The 15,646-nt window shown below is 42.5% G+C and overlaps 1 long non-coding RNA gene across 1 annotated transcript; it reads left to right on the top strand.

The window, feature by feature from the left end:
- Positions 1-1,614: 1,614 nt before the first annotated feature.
- LOC309528609 lies at positions 1,615-15,143 on the top strand. The gene is made up of 3 exons (XR_014217839.1): positions 1,615-2,309; positions 3,698-3,748; positions 14,106-15,143. It is a non-coding gene; the product is annotated as an uncharacterized lncRNA (long non-coding RNA).
- The last annotated feature ends 503 nt before the right edge of the window (positions 15,144-15,646 follow it).

Below are 15,646 nucleotides of genomic sequence, written 5' to 3'. Positions count from 1 at the left end.
TGTATTTGAGAAAAGCACACAGAAGGCCTCTAATTGATAGGTACCGCACTCACAGCTGCAACATAACTCTTCCCTGTTTGCACTGTGGTCTGCTTTACTTTTAGGCTTTGGCTTAGCTGCAGCTGGCCTTTTTGATGCATTGCTTCTCAACGCCATACCTTTCTTCCTGATGAGCTGAACTGCTGTGACTGGAAAATCTTCCTGTGGGGGGCTGCTGATAACCTTGAATTGCATGCAAGGGGGCAGAACACGCATGCTTACTTCTGGCCTAGACAGATTGAAGCCCGCTCAAAAATAGTGACAGCCTGGAAGTGCCCTCAAAGACTACATCAACTTCTGATTTCCTACTCATTCCTGCCAAGTCTCCAAATGCTCTTTCCTCAAAAGGAAACTGACCCTGCAACACCCATTCTGCTCTGAGAATGCATAGCATGAAACAACAGAAGAGGTGTGATGCTACCAAGCCGACTAGTTATTCACAGCTTTTGATACTCTAAGGTTTGTTGTTGGCATCTGTCTGTGTGCCTCCAGGAGTGAAGTCAAACTGCTGTGTTAGCTGCACCAACATGATCTCCCCAGGATGCAAGCCGGGACAGCATGTATGGAAGAAGTCCTGGGTGGCCCAAATGACAGCATCCCCCTCTTAGCCTCGCTGATATGGTCCAAAGGAAAGCAGAGCAATATGTTTGGCACCAGCTTGGCTGCAGGAGTTGCCAGAAGGAGGCTTACAAGGCGCCATCCAACTGTCTTAGGGACTCTACTCTGGATTTGTGTAGGGTTTACTCCTTAGTCTTTTCTTCTCTTGAAGATATCCCGCGAGGCAGTGGAGGTTTAGACCAGAGTTTTCCTTCTCCTAGATGGGCTACCTTCCCAGGTTGACAAGCTCCATCTGCCCCTCACTCCCCTCTACAGCACATGCAGAAACCACCTTCTTGACTGTTGGACACACTATTGGTCTCATCTGCTCAGTGGTTAATGCTTAATGGCACAGAAGAATCTAGGTAAAGGTAAAGGTACCCCTGCCCGAACGGGCCAGTCTTGACAGACTGTGGGGTTTGTGCGCCCATCTCACATTTATTGGCCGGGGGCCAGCGCTGTCCGGGGACACTTCCGGGTCACGTGGCCAGCGTGACATCGCTGCTCTGGCGAGCCAGAGCCGCACACGGAACGCCGTTTACCTTCCCGCTGGTAAGCGGTACCTATTTATCTACTTGCCCCCGGGGGTGCTTTCGAACTGCTAGGTGGGCAGGCGCTGGGACCGAACAGCGGGAGCGCACCCCGCCGCGGGGATTCGAACCGCCGACCTTTCGATCGGCAAGCCCTAGGCGCTGAGGCTTTAACCCACAGCGCCACCCGCGTCCCACAGAAGAATCTAGCCTACTGGAAACATAACTCTCCCATATTGACCACAGCAGGCGCTGCAACTCTACATCAGTTTGACTCCACCCCTCCATTGCCTCCAGAGACAGACGGATGCCAACAAAGGCAGAAAGGAAAAATGTGCCTGAATTACTCTGCCCACTTTTGCCTCTTTCTCCACCCACCAAGTGACCCTTGGAAGGCTACACAGAAGGGAATGTGGCTCTTTGGATGGAAAAGCTTCCCCATCCCTGGACTAGAGTGAGATGGCAGAATCAGGTGGGCTGCAAGAGAGATGAGAGCTGTCTCTTGTCTCTCGGAGTCCCAATACACCATCTTTCCCACTGTGGCAGATGGAGCCGGAGAAGATTCTGGGAGGCGGGGGAGAAAAGTTGACAATTTTTGCAACACAAGTGTGTATTTTTGGATTTACTGTCAGCACAAGCTCCTTTCACTTCTACTCAAGAAATGACTATGAGCCAACATAATCTGACTAAGATGCACAGTACCAATGTACGAGGCTAACAAGTGCAATAACGTACAATATTCTTGGTATGCTTAGCCAAATAGCATCCCCTAATGACCCTCTGCTCAGTTCTTTGATCAGATGCCTGTTTAAAGAGCCTAAGACAGTCAAATCAGCCAAATTTCTGAAGGTAACAGCTGTTAATATCCCAATACATATGGCCATATTTCAGAATGGCAGCTTCTCTGGTTTTTTTCAGCCTATCCTTCAACCCTTGGTGGCTTCTGTCCCCCTTCTCAAATATTTTTGTATCTATCTTGGACTAGGTTCAGTTTCCAGTTTGCAGCTGAATGCAGGGTGGCTGACATCGAGGTCTTTCTTGGAGGGGGAACGACGACTATGCTGAAATGAGCTTGTCTGATGAGATTACTTCCAATCTAGATGTGAAGACGGCTTCTAAAACTGCATTGTTCCTTCACATGCTGTAAGAATACAGGACTCATTTGTATCCGTAAAAAAACTGCATAGTAACAGAGAGTATATGTTTGTGCTCTGCTTGCAGATAAAATTTGCTACTTGTACATTAAAAGAAAATCTTTAAGGGTGCTTATTTGTCTCCCTGCCCTCCCCACAGATTATTTTGCAGGTCCACCTTGTAAAATTTAGGCCGCATCCACACCATACATTTAAAGACATTTCCTCCCACCCAAAACAATCCCAGGAACTACAGCTTGTTATGGATGCTGGGAATTGTAGCTTCGGGAGAGGCAATTAGCAGGATTCTTTGGGGAGCCTGTGCTCGTTCTCCAGTATGGACTATTGGGGATCAAAATGGGTGATGGCATAACCTTGTATTTAAGAGAGACCCACATTCAGATTCTTAATTGAGCAATGGGAAGTTGGGTAATCTATTTTCTAGGAGATGTTCAAGGAGCAAAAGTGAGCTGGTATCTTCTGTGGGTGTTTGAAATATCTGTGTACACACTATACCTTTAAAGCTCACTCAAATCCCATTCCTTCCCACAAAGAATTCTGGGCACTGTAGTTTACCCCTTCAAAGAATTACAATTGCCAGCAACCCTTAACAAACTACAGTGCCCAGAATTCTTTAAGGGTTTCTCACTCATGTGTTCTAAAGGTACACTGTGTACACAGCCATAGGATATCCTGCCTTGGGGCAACCGGATGACCTGCTATATTCTTCCTTTCAGATCTAGGATGCTTTTTCTTCTTTTTTACTGCACATACATATCCCATCACAATGACAGCAGAGGCAGATATTTTGATTCCAAAGACAAACTTATCCTAGTGTATAGCAAAGCTCTTGGGCACCATATTGTTTTATTCCTTATCTTTTCTTAGCAATAAGGACAGCCCAGGTTTCAGACATGTCTCCTGCTTCCAGGGCTTATGCTTATCAGTGGGCTGCAATGTTGCCAGATAAGACAATACAATTACCTCTGAAATATTTTGATTATTCTTAGTTCTTTTTTGTAAAAGCCAAAGTAACTTATTTTAAAATAAAGCTGCAAGGGCTCATGGGCTGATTTACACAACACTTGGCTTCTGTGGGGGAGAATAATATAATGGTTGGAAATCGGTTTGCATACTTGGGTGTGCTATAGTTAGGAATGAGAAAGATGCAAAGAGGATTTGCATTATTACAAGGCAAAGCTGAATGAGGAGCAGATATGAATTTGCATGGGGAGGCTCAAGATTCAAAGTAGATTAGCCTAAACAGTGTGCACACAGTCATGCAGCATTCTGCTTTTTTTTTAAAAAAAATATTTATTTATTTATTTATTATTTGCACAGGCTTGAATTTTGTAGTAAGAGTGTTATCTCCATATAAACTTTGCATTTTTCTTCCAGTTCCTTGTATTTCGGAGTCCTTGAGTCCATTCTGAACACTGCCATCTTTGGGTAAATAAACTTTGGTTTTTAATCTTTTTGAACATTAATTGGCCAGTTTAAAAGTTTGGAAGTTTGAAAGACATTTTGATATTGCCTAACAGAAATGTTTCTGGGATCACTCGTAAAGTATAGCAAGTATTTTGGGTAATGATATATATGACTTCTTGAACCCAGTCCTATTGATTGATTGATTGATTGATTGCATTAGCCGTAGATAGCAATTGCAGTTACATCTACTACAATTACATCACCTCTGAGCTGTTTTCTGGATACACAGCAAATTACAGCCGGTACTTTCTTGTATTATCTAAAATACACTATTCCAGAATTTGTTTATTTTTTATTACACTTCCAGAAAAATTGCAAGTAATCTATGAATGATTCACTCTTCTAGCATTATATATATATTATATTCTGGTTAATCTAATGACATCGCTGTTAAATTATCTCAAATAAATTCCCTTTGAGAATCTGATGTATATTTTTCAAATTATATCTGAAAAGTATATCTTGTGCTGTTTGTGTGCGTGCGCATTTATGAAGTAGTTGAACATCTGAAGCTGAAACTGGCTGTGTTGATTGGCTGGCCTGCTGTGATACTTCTGCAACACCCCTCACCAAATACAGAGGGAGCAAATGTGGACATTTTTCATTTTAAATAATGAAGAAGGTGATGAATAAACAGATATACAGAAAGAAGTGTGTGTGTGTGTGTGTATTAATATATTAGAAAACCCCAAGAAAGCAGACATATCGGATTACTGAGGGATAAAAAAGACTGACAGCTAAGCCAGCATTCAATTTGTTGAAATTATACACCTATCATTTTGGTTGCCAAGCTGGGCTCACCCTGAAGCTAAAGGATCTTTTTTATATTTAAATCTGAATTCACCCTCTGAGTTCTTGAGTACTTTACACCCATCAGTTTATTCATTATAGGGTTTAAGGGAGAAGCATACATTAGTGATGGTGCTTGCTTTCCATATCATCTACATACAGTGCTACAATATTATTGTATCTTCTTTTAGTCTTTATTTTGCCCAAATTGTTTTAATTGCAGCTCAACAGCTAGAGTAAATCATGGGGCTGACAAATGGACAATCCTACTTTGCCCTCTTCTTTCATTTAAATCCACTGATTCCTGCATATAACAACCCAAAAACACAACAACAGCTGAACCCAGGAGTCTGTTCAGCAGCCTCAGTTTCTGCAGCTGGAGTCAATCAGGGCCCCACCCATGCAGGCCAGGTGGGGAAAGGGCTAGCAAGGCAGGGAACAGATCTTCCAGGACTCACAGCCAAGATGGTCTCTGGCCTCTTTTGCAGCCTCAGCTTCTGCAGCTGGAGTCAATCAGGGCCCTACACTCCCAGGCCAGGTATAAAAAGGCCTGCAGGGCAGGGAGAAGGACTCACAGCCAAGGTAGCCCTGAAGCACACTTGCTGTGGAATATCCTGTGGTGATTGCTGGAGCAAGTAGTCTGAGGTCCAGCCCTGTGCAGAAATGAAGCTTCAGGTGCTGTCTCCCGTCTGTCTTAGGTAAGGCTTGTGGACCATGGCATTGGCTGGAAGGGGGGAAGCAGCAGACTCTCTTTAACCCTGCTTGCAAGGAGTCAGTCCTTTCCTTTTGATTCTTCATGGTGGCAGCAACAACAACACAATTAACTGCAAACAGCTAACTTCCCAAGGACATTGATTCAATCTTACTGAAAAAGACCAAAAATAATGTCAGTATATTGAAGAAGCTCCTTCTGTCACCTGAATCTGCTTGAATGGGGTGTGTGCATATATGAATGTCTGAAGAGAGTGTGCAGGTGTGGATGTATATTTTGGCCCAGCTAGTCTGTGGCCCCTGCTCACTTTTTCCCCCATGGGAAGAGGGAAGACTCCCTACCTCTGGCCTAAACCACATGGTCATAGTGAGAGGCTTCTCTGAGTCCCCCTTCCTTCCAAAGTCAGGTAAGCAGTGACTAGCAAGAGAGCATCTTCTCAGTCCTGGTCCCTTGCATTTGAAATGCTCTCCCCAGAGATGCTTGCCTGGTGCCAACTTTGATGTCCTTGTGCTGCCCGGTGAAGGATTCTTAAAAATTTGCCCAGGCATCCCAGCATGTTATATAGCTGTGTTTGTGTTTTTATGGCTTCTCTTGGATTTTTGCTCATCTGGTTAAAGGCTTCTTCTTCGGTGACTTTTATTACTCCCATTGATTTTGCCTTTTTATGGCTTTTGCTTGGGTTTTTTTCATCTGAAAAAGGCGATGGCTGCTTCATTGGTTTTATGACTGCATTTTGTTGTATTTAATTTGTTCTTGCCATTGTATGCTGCTCTGGGAGCCTTATGCTGGGAGGGAACTGAAACATCTAAGAAATAAATAAAACATTCAGGAGGAGCAAAGCTTTATTAGCATATTAGCCAGAGCAGGCATGGGCAAGTGGAGAAGAAAGGAACCTAATGGCACAGGATTATAATTAAAACTTGGTTGCAGTTCAGGAAATCAGTGTTTGTTGCTTTTCAAACTGAAAATGAATAACAATTCGAGCAACAATTGATGTCTGATTTTGCCGTTCTGGTGCCTCCTTGTGGTCTGCTGGATTCATTCAGTCGTTCATAGTTTAAGATGACTTTGACAGCCTGGGGCTGGATGGACCTAAGTTGAGTTGTAGTCTAAAACATCTGGAGGGGTACCAGGTTGGCAAAAGCTGGAGAACAATCACCCTACCACTTCCCTTGTAAACAGGGCTTCAAACGCCTGCAAAACCTGGGAAATTAAATACAGAAGCAAAACAAAAACAGTTCAATTTGACCAGAAGCAAAAGTGGGGCAAGATAAATGTTTTTATGGCATGGGAAATAACTCCTTTCATTTATCAATTTTTAAAACCTGTTCTGGACTTAGTAAACATCTTTTTATAAATGATTCCCACTGCTTGAAAATGAAACATTGGCCTCTGCCTGCATAATTGTCACCAAGATTTCAGCAACGTTGCTTTGTGAAAGCACCTTTCTGACAAAACATCCAAAATATGCTGCAAAGCCCTTTTTGACCTCAGCTGTCACTCGGGCACAATGAAGCCCTCTTTCAACTATACTCTGGCTATGTCTATTTGGGATTAAATATGATATTACTTGTCATTTATCATAATACCATTTAGGATAACTTATGTACCTCTTATCTAAAAAAAAATACAGAATGTGAAACAAGTCTTCTGAAATAGATTAACACCACTGAACTAAATTACATTATGGTTTTATTGCTAGACCTGGTACTCAATCTGTGATTATATCTGAGCATGGAGTTTCATTAAATATTCTTACCTTTAGTTTTAATGTGATTCTCTAGAAGGTCGTTTCAGTATTTGCAGTCTGTTTTCATATTGTACTCTGCCCTGATAGAAATAGCTTTAATGTGGAAAATGGAACCAAGTGTTCTGGAGTAGATTTTTCTGCCACTCATGGGACATAGGACTAGCAGAGGACAAAAATAGCTCTGTATGTTTTTCCTTCCCTTTCACTGTTTCCACTGTTCGCTTTTCATTGTTCTGCAAGGCACTGCTGCATAGGCTGTCAGGCACCCCTTGATAAAGGTGAAATTCCTGAGTGGTTGTCTCGTACAGGCTTCCCCAAACTCGGTCCTCCAGATGTTTTTGGCCTACAACTCCCATGATCCCTAGCTAGCAGGACCAGTGGCCAGGGAGGATGGTAATTGTAGTCTCAAAACATCTGGAGGGCCGAGGTTGAAGAAGCCTGGTCTAGTGGATGAGAAGAAGCAGCCATACCTTGATCCTAGTTAGAATTCCAGAACACCTGTATTGCCAGTGAATCCATTTTGAGTCCTTTACTGGATTAGTAAGCAAGAAGACACTCTTGAGAAGAAAAGGCAGAGTGGTATCTTATCTCAATTTCTGTATGGGTCTGGAGACAAGAAAATGGTCTGGGGCTTGTGGGCTTCCTGCCTCAATGTCTATTGTTTTTCGGAGTGTCCTGGTGTCCTGGGATACCACAGGTCACCTGCAGGGACAAATATATGTGAAAATATAGATTGTACAACTGCCTTTCTTCTTTTACTCTGAGTCTGTTCCTTGATTGGGAGTTCATTGTGCAAATACTATTCTTTGGGCTTGCTGTGTTCTGGCCCTTTGCAACGGCCCTTTGTGTTATGTAGTGAGAGAGCAGTGGAACTCTTAGTCTTTCAGCCTGCATTCTAGATGTGTGCCTTTTTTTTGGGGGGGGGTAGCTGCTAATGTGCTTGTACTCTGCCATTGAGTTGGAAGGGACACTGGAAGTTCATCCAGCTCAATCCCCTTTTCCATAACACTGTAAAACAGAAAAATAATAAAATGGAAATGGGCGGCAGCAAATAAAGCCAGAAACTGGGTTCACCATAAAAAAAAAAACCACCTGTCAAAAGCTTGGCAGAACAGGAGTTCTCACCAAAGTGATATTGCAAGGTGGTTACTACATTTCCCCCCATGCCTTTGTACCCATTTCCCTCTATCTGCTGCTGCTTGGGTGGGTGCCATTTTTTTCACTTGAAAAGGCACATTAACTGCAGGATTACAGCCAATTAGGAATCATATAGTGAAAACAATGACATCACTACATTGCCAATCAGAGGTGGTTATATCACCACGTCATACATGCTGTGATAACCTGCTTATTGCTACACTGATTATTATGGCAACAGGAATGCATTCCTTCTGACACTCTATTCCTTTTTTCTGCCTTTTTGCAAAGGGGCAACAACAACAAATCACCCAAAGGGCAACATTCATTCCATACAGGCAAAACATTTTGTGAAATATCCCACCCCCCCATTTTTTCTGTGTGCTATTGTGTTTATCGTATGAATAACATGGCAAGATGGTGGAGGGGGGGAAAGAAAGCCATTTTTTTAAGCATTAAAGACAATGTTATCTCCTAATGATTTAACATTAAAGTGGAGGTGTTCATATATTTGAACTGAAGTGGGGACACGGGTGGCCACTGAGCCTAGGGCTTGACAATCAGAAGGTCGGTGGTTCGAATCCCCATGACGGAGTGAGCTCCCATTGCTCGGTCCCTGCTCCTGCCCACCTAGCAGTTCGAAATCACGCCAAAGTGCAAGTAGATAAAAAGGGTACCGCTCCAGCAGGAAGGTACACAGCATTTCCATGCACTGCTCTGGTTCACCAGAAGCAGCTTAGTCATGCTGGCCACATGACCCAGAAGCTGTACGCCGGCTCCCTCGGCCAATAAAGCGAGATGAGCGCCGCAACCCCAGAGTCGGTCACGACTGGACCTAATGGTCAGGGGTCCCTTTACCTTTACCTATGCTTAGGATTGCAACCTACAGCTATTTTGAGGAAACTATAATCTGAATCTCAATTTGTATTGTATTATTTTATGTACTGTGGCTTGCTGTTGTTTTATTGATTATAGTTTAGAAATTATTTATTGTAACTGAGTGTTTAACTTTTATGTTATTATTATTTAATACTATTATAATGATTGTTGAATGTTACTTTTTGATGTAGATTGCCTATTTTAAAGTTGTTTTATTATCACATTTTTGTATTGCATTAGATTGTTATAAGATGTATATTTTTTGTTTCTTCAGCTTGTAAACCACCTTGAGTATTGTAAGATAGAAAGACAGTATACAAATTAAAGATGATGATGATGATGAATCATATGATTCATATGAGTAGAATGATTATGCGAAGCTGTCCCAACTAGGTGTGTCTAAGGCTTTAGGTTCCATTTCAGATATAAAGGGCCCTGGCTTTGCAGCCCAGGCACCAAATGATGAAGCTCTGAACTGCACTAACATTTGGAAATCAGACTTCTTGTTTCCCTTGACTTCCCCTCATGCACAGCCTTGCAGCCTGTCACTTGAGGAAGTGAGACTCTAACCATCGATTTATCCGTTGTTTGCGGAACACACAGGTGTCACCTGTTAGCAGAGCAGCTACTTTGTTGTGACAAAGGTTGATCTCGGTTTGTCATCCGCAGTCAAATTTGGAGGGTAAGTGGTTCTGTCAGGTTGACTACAAGCTCATTTCCTTGAGTAGATAAAGGAAGCGGAAAGGATGGCATAAGAAAAGAAGTGCATCACTGTTTTATTTGGGTTGTTAATATTGTACATTGAGCCAGTGTAGTGGTTAGAGTGTTGGACATGGATGACCAGGGTTGAAATACCCACTTGGACATGAAGCTCATTGGGAAGACTTTCAGCAACTCACTGTCTCTCAGCCTAACCTACCTCACTGTAAGGAAAAAATGAGGAGCGAGAGAACCATGGTCGACATGGTTGACCACGAACTTTTGGACCGCTGCCTTGCTGACGTGGGGATTCAGGGCACAGCCTTACAGTGGCTGCGCTCTTTTATCTCAGGTCGGGGACAGAGGGTGGCGCTAGGGGAGGAATTGTCTTCGTGGCACCCCTTGGTGTGTGGAGTGCCCCAGGGCGCAATCCTCTCCCCGATGCTTTTTAACATCTTTATGCACCCCCTTGCCCAGCTTGTCCGGAATTTCGGGCTGGGTTGTCACCAATATGCTGATGACACCCAGCTCTATCTGTTGATGGACGGCCATCCTGACTTTGGCCCCAGACACACTGATCAGATGTTTGGAAGCTGTGGCTGGATGGCTGCGTGGGAACCAGCTGAATACTTCAAAGACAGAGGCCCTCTGGCTGGGTCGGGATGACTTGGGGTTGGGGGGCCAACTCCCATCTCTTGTGGGGGCACAATTAGTTCCAGTTCCTTCTGTCAGGAGTTTGGGTGTAACCTTCGATGCCTCACTTTCTATGGAGGCGCAGGTTTCAACCGTGGCAAAAGCGGCATTTTCCCATCTCCGCCGTGCGAAACAGCTGGTCCCTTACCTTTCCCGCCCTGATCTTGCCACAGTGATCCATGCGACGGTCACCTCCAAGCTTGAGTATTGCAGGACTGCCCTTGAAGCTGACCCAGAAACTCCAGCAGGTGCAGAACACCGCAGCGAGGCTCCTTACGAGGTCCTTGTCGTGGGATCACATTCACATTCTATACCAGCTGCACTGGCTCCCAGTGGAGTACAGAGTCAGGTTTAAAGTGCTGGTTTTAACCTTTAAAGGCCTATACGGCCTAGGACCCTCGTACTTACAGGACCGCCTCTCCTCGTATGTCCCACAGAGGAACTTACGGTCCACAAACAATAATACTTTGGAGGTTCCGGGCCTCAAGGAGGTTAGACTGGTCTTGACCAGAGGCAGGGCCTTTTCAGCCCTGGCCCCAGTCTGGTGGAACGCTGTTGCAAGAGACCAGGGCCCTGCGGGATTTGACATCTTTCCACAGGGCCTGGAAGACGGAGCTGTTCCGCCAGGCCTTTGGTCCGGGCCCAGTCTGACCCCCTTCTCTCTTTGGGACTCTGTATGTAAGTGGCCTCTTTGGCTCTTTCTATTGGCCCGTATGGGATCAGCATGGGTGGCCGGGCCTGGTGAAATTTTAATTCCTTACCCCTACGGTTATGATTTGTGGGTTCCCACTTAAGTTTACTTTGATTTTAAATGTGATTCAAAACGTATTTTAAACTAATTGTTTGATTTTGTGTTTTTAATGTATTTTATATATTTGGTGTTAGCTGCCCTGAGCTCGGTCTCGGTCGGGGAGGGCAGGGTATAAATATTATTATTATTATTATTTATTATATATTCCTTTGAGCTCCATGGAGTAAAGATGGATACAAATGTAATAAATAAATAGTAAATGGTTTGTCATAAAGAAGAGGCTGCACTGATCACAGCTGTATGGTGCATTATGTGGATATCATACCACAAACCAATGGGATCTCTTCTTGTTATGTGGGCTGGTTCAAACATCCATCTTCTTAACTTGATGACTGCAGTATATTGTGGTTTCCTGCATGAGCCGTCAAACACCAAAAATGACATTATTATTTTTTAACCTCAACAGTTCACACACATTATTTTGTGACTCACTGAGCACTGGATAATTAGTTGGTGAAAAAACAAGTCGTATAGTTAATAACTGACTGTGTACAATTCTGTGATAGTAGCGGCACCTGCCTCATATAACAAGGATTAAATTTTGAGTGCTCTCAGCATGAAACCATTTCTCTCACCCAGTGGGAAATTATTAGCTATAAAACTGAACTGAAAGAGAACATTGACCATTTTCTGGAATACAGTCATGCCCTGTATCAGAAAACAAAGGCCATGAATCCAAAATACTATATAATCACTTGGGTAACGACAAGGTGACCCACTGCGCTGCTGCTATGTAAAAATATGGTATGTCATGGTCCTTGTCATTTGACTGAGGTCTACAAAGGTTTATGTTCCCATCACTTGACAGAGATCAATAAACTTTCACTTAGCTACAAGCAGAGTCAGCACACTAATGAGACTGAGGAAGTAAATTTGATTGAACTCACTGGGAATTACTTCTGATACAAATAATACAAATGTTAAAACCATGGCTATGTAACAAATTGAAATGCTTCAGTTAAGCTTATTATTATTCATTTCATTTCTATACAGCTTTATATTTTAAAGAAAAATCTCAAAGTGGTTTACAGCACATTAAAACATCGATAAAACAATCCAGAATAAAACATTACTGAAGAAAGTCAGATATAAAGCATACAGTCAAAGCAACATAATGAACAAGAAACTAAAATATTATCTTAAAGATTTCAAAATAAAATATTACAAAGAAGGTCAACTACAAAATGCATATTTAACACAAAGTTAACAAAAAAGCCCCTCAAACATTTCAAAAGAAAATATTGTATTATTATACAACTTCACTTTAAGAGTAAATAAATAGTTTTAAGTTGTGCTGGGGGACACAATGTACCAATTAGAAATCATTCACTTTCGAAAACGTTCAGGAAAACCGGCACCACATGAACACAATTTGCACATCAGTGAACACAATTTGCATGTCAGTTGCAAATGACTCTGTGTTTGCAAAGTGGGTTTGTTTTTCAGCCTGAGTTAGCATTTCCAGGCAACCTGAGCATGTTCCAGACAAGGCAGCTCGATTCAAAAGGCAGCCTTCAAAGATTTCTACACATTATGCTTTTCCTGGTCTTTTGGGGTGCTCACATGCAGCTAGTATCACGAGAGGCAGGCGAGCGGAGCTGCACTTCCTCAGTCTCCTGCCGCCACCACATGGCTGTGTCCTACTTCTGCCCTTTCCCAATACAGTGGTACCTCAGGTTACATACACTTCAGGTTAGTCGCTTCAGGTTACAGACTCCGCTAACCCAGAAATAATGCTTCAGGTTAAGAACTTTGCTTCAGGATGAGAACAGAAATCATGCTCCGGCGGCGTGGCAGCAGCAGGAGGCCCCATTAGCTAAAGTGGTGCTTCAGGTTATGAACATATTTGGAGTTTTGAGTGAGTGTTGTGTGTGCCACACCTTCTGGTTACTTTCAATTGTTCTGTTCTGAGTAAAGGTTAGTTAAATAAAACCCATTGCATTTTTAAAGGAAGAAGGAAGGATCTTCATCCTCGATGCCTCACAACGAAAGGGCAATGAATGTGGTGTGGGGCTTGGAGATTTTGTGGGCACTGGGCATCAGGCAAAGACCTTAAAGGTGGCATGTTGGCAACCCGAGCACCCTGAATTATGCTCAAAAGCTAATGTATAGTCTGGAACATTACGGTAACATGATGGCACCATCCCACCAGCATCCGGGCTGAAAGCCTCTTGGTAATTTCATGTTATTGGAGTAGCCTTGGTATGTAGGTTTATGGGGATTCTTATCACCTGTTTCTTAAATGGTCCAGTGTATGTCAGGCACCGAGACCAATCTATGCTCTCTCCTTTTCCACAAGAATGGGAAAACCTGAGTGTATGCAACCCAAGTGGATCTGAAAATGTAGCAGGCAGGGTAGCCAGCCTGGATTTTGCTGATTTTATTTCAACAGGATTTTGCTGCTAGAACAAGGACAGCCCTTTATAAAAACCAACAACAACTTTTCACTTATGGAACATTTTAAAGGAAATGTAAGGTTATACTTCAAAAAGGAATTGCGTAAATGAGAAGCGTTAAGCTGGTATTTGATCCCGGGCAAAAGCTGTGTCATTCCAAGTACATTAAATGAACACCAGAACAAATTGTGTGGCATATTCATTTTTGAGATAATTTGAAGCCTTTTCTGGATGGAGTCCAGAGTAAATTAGCAAAGCTTATATAAATTGTAACCAGTGGGAGTTCTGATCATTTAAGATTGCAAGTCGCACCAATTTCAGTGATGCAGGCATGGAAAGCAACTAGGTTGTCGTATAATTACTAGAAACGCACAAAACTTGAAAGTAAACATGTAAGGTACTGGAAAAAGAGAAACTTCCATAATATATTTTATTTTTATTTTATTTATCAGGAGGTGAATACCCTGATGATATCTAGTCAAAGGAGAGTCTTTCTGGAGATCCAGCTAAGAAGAATTACTGTGGGAGCATCTCAAGAATAAGTCCTCCATTAGGATAACTGGAGCTTTGTTTTCAAAAGGAGAGGTAATCATTGTTCTGTTAGATTTATAAATGCTGCTATTTATATATGAATGTTCAAATTGTCTTTAGACTCTGTTATATAAAGGGGATGCTTCTTGTGACTTTATTTCTGTTTTTTTAAAACAAATTTGTAAACGGTGATAATTCATAAATTAAAAACTTAAAATGATAATAGAAATAAACTAACAATGAGGTAGATTTACGAATGAGTCTACTCTTATTTTCTGCACTTTGAAGTAAGGAGATCCTTTTCTAGTCTGAGACTAGAACTGTGTCACTCTTATTTTGCATCCCAGGGATGGGGACCTGGTGGCTTTCCAAATGTTGGATTCCCAACTCCTTTTTAAAATTTTTTGAAAAGTTTTTACAAATATCATTTACATTCAGATACAGTATGTTCAATTTTATACATATATAGGATTCCCTGAATCCTTGGACTTGACTCCCCCCTCCCCCTGTGGTTTCCATAGTACTTCATTTTATACTACATCTTATAATATTATACAAATTATCTTCAGATTTCCATTCGTAACCATAGAATTATTATATTACAAGTGTTATATTAATCCTGCTAACATTTTTAATTGTGTACAGTATTCTGTAACAGAATTGATAAATGTTTTCCATTCTTTATTAAATTTCCCATCTTCTTGGTTTCTGATCTTCCCTGTCAGTTTTGCCATTTCGGCATAGTCCATCCACTGGCAGAGGAAGAGGAGTGCGGGCGGCACGCCACACCCCCAGGGCACGTGCCAGCCCCGCCCCGCCTGCTCTCCGCCACTGAGTCCATCATCTTGATTATCTATTCTTCTCTGGTTGGAACTTTATCTTCCTTCCATCTCTGGGTGAAAAGCATGCTTGCAGCTGTCGTCACATACATAAACGGTCTCTTCTGCTCCTCCGGTATTTCATCAGCTATAATTCTTAATAGAAAAGCTGCTGGTTTTTCTACAAAAGTTATTTTAAACATTTCCCTCCAACTCATTATATATGTTTCACAGAATGCTTTCGTTATTTTGCATGTCCCTCACATGGATTCCTGGCTCCTGTCCGCTCTGGCTGGCCCAGCATGTCTGGTGGCCAGGGGTTATGGAAGCCACAGTCTAACAATATCTGGAAGGTCACAGACTCCCATCCCTGTTGTTGTCCAAGCCAGAGAGAAAAGAAAAAAATCTCTTCCCTGTTTTGACTTATTAAAACACAAGAAAGCTGTTTCATTCCTCTGAGAGCGCCCCCTCATTAACACTGTGTGCTTGTTTTGAATTCAGACATTTGTAATGACTGCTGCCTCTGAGGTGGTTCTATACATAGCTGAATTGTGAGTCAATCAGAAGAATTTCTAAAGAATTCTTTACAAAGAAATTATGCCTCCTGTTTTTAGAAGTCTACCGAACTACCTCCATGTCTCTGT

The sequence above is a fragment of the Podarcis vaucheri genome, assembly GCF_965113315.1.
Source record: "Podarcis vaucheri genome assembly, chromosome: 3".
Classification (NCBI taxonomy): domain Eukaryota; kingdom Metazoa; phylum Chordata; class Lepidosauria; order Squamata; family Lacertidae; genus Podarcis; species Podarcis vaucheri.
Note: the sequence above shows the minus strand (reverse complement) of the source record. Positions and strands in the feature narration are given on the sequence as shown.